This window comes from Halyomorpha halys, unplaced genomic scaffold (genome assembly GCF_000696795.3).
Source record: "Halyomorpha halys isolate HHAL.00 unplaced genomic scaffold, Hhal_1.1 Scaffold58.1, whole genome shotgun sequence".
NCBI lineage: Eukaryota > Metazoa > Arthropoda > Insecta > Hemiptera > Pentatomidae > Halyomorpha > Halyomorpha halys.
The window spans coordinates 2,598,741-2,599,886 of NW_027110919.1; the positions used below are offsets into that span (position 1 = coordinate 2,598,741).

General features: G+C 27.1%; 1 protein-coding gene across 2 annotated transcripts in view; it reads left to right on the plus strand.

The window, feature by feature from the left end:
* The window catches only part of LOC106692504 (tyrosine-protein phosphatase non-receptor type 5), a 51,295-nt gene that overhangs the window by 5,125 nt on the left and 45,024 nt on the right, over positions 1–1,146 (plus strand). The window lies entirely within an intron of this gene.

Consider the following 1,146-nt stretch of genomic DNA (forward strand, 5'->3'; position numbering starts at 1 on the left):
TACTTATATACTTCCGGAAATAATCGGAGTTCAGAAAGTTAAAATCCGTGATCATTATTCTAAAAAACATCAATGAACCAATTTTTATAACTTTCCACTGAGATCCCTTTCTGGTCCTGATAAATTTGTGACTCCTGTGATCCATCAAATAAAATTAATCAAGAATTAACTGAGAAGTGCGATTGCTTTAAAAAAATAATTAATTATGAGTCTTGGACTTTGTGTTGGAACCTGGCTCCAGACGCCCTGATGAAAGCCTGAAATTCTAACCGAAACGTCGGCACTAATAAATATGTTTTCCATCTTCTCCTCATATATACCCACGATGAACTATTTACTCATCATTAAAGATTAATTTGATATAGATTAGTTTATCTCTGATGTGCTTAATAGACTTTTAAGGATTGATTCTTGATTTTTCTCTTATAAACCTTAATTTTTCTTTTTAGTATTTATTTCTTTTCACATATTAAATAAATTAATTATTTTAACTAATGGTTGTTTATAACTCAAATTTATCAGAAAATAATTTGTTGGGTTCCATCTCTGATCTCATGGGGTCCTATATCCTCACTTGATTAAAGACGGTGGTGTTAATCTGAATGAAATTTACTCTTGCTGTTCTGTTCTCGATAGTATCCATAGTTGGGTTACTATTATCTATATTATTTTGATATTAAAAAAAGAGATATCATTGTGAATAAATGGAGTTATTATAATTAAGTTGAATTATTAAGTTATAATAAATTCAGTTGATCTTCCAACATTTGAGATATAGTTGAGGTTTACCGTACGGTATTCTAGAATTTCAATCACTAGTTTATCGTTGAATAATATTCATAATTTAATATCCGAAGCTACTCAATTCCTAATAAAGAACTGATTTTTTTATTTTAATTGCAAAAATATAATTTGTACAATAATAAGAAAACTAAAACAATTATTCAGTTGTCATTTCTAGTAAAGTAACGACTGAATTAATTGGAAACCGTAAAAATTCTAATTAACTTAGAATAAACTTTTACAAAGAAAAGAAATTACATAAGACATAGAAATTGTAATGTAAAAAGTTTGTATTTATATATATTTGAACGGACATTGGACAGCTGATCAAAAGTTTCGTTTTTTTCGAAAAATATTATTATA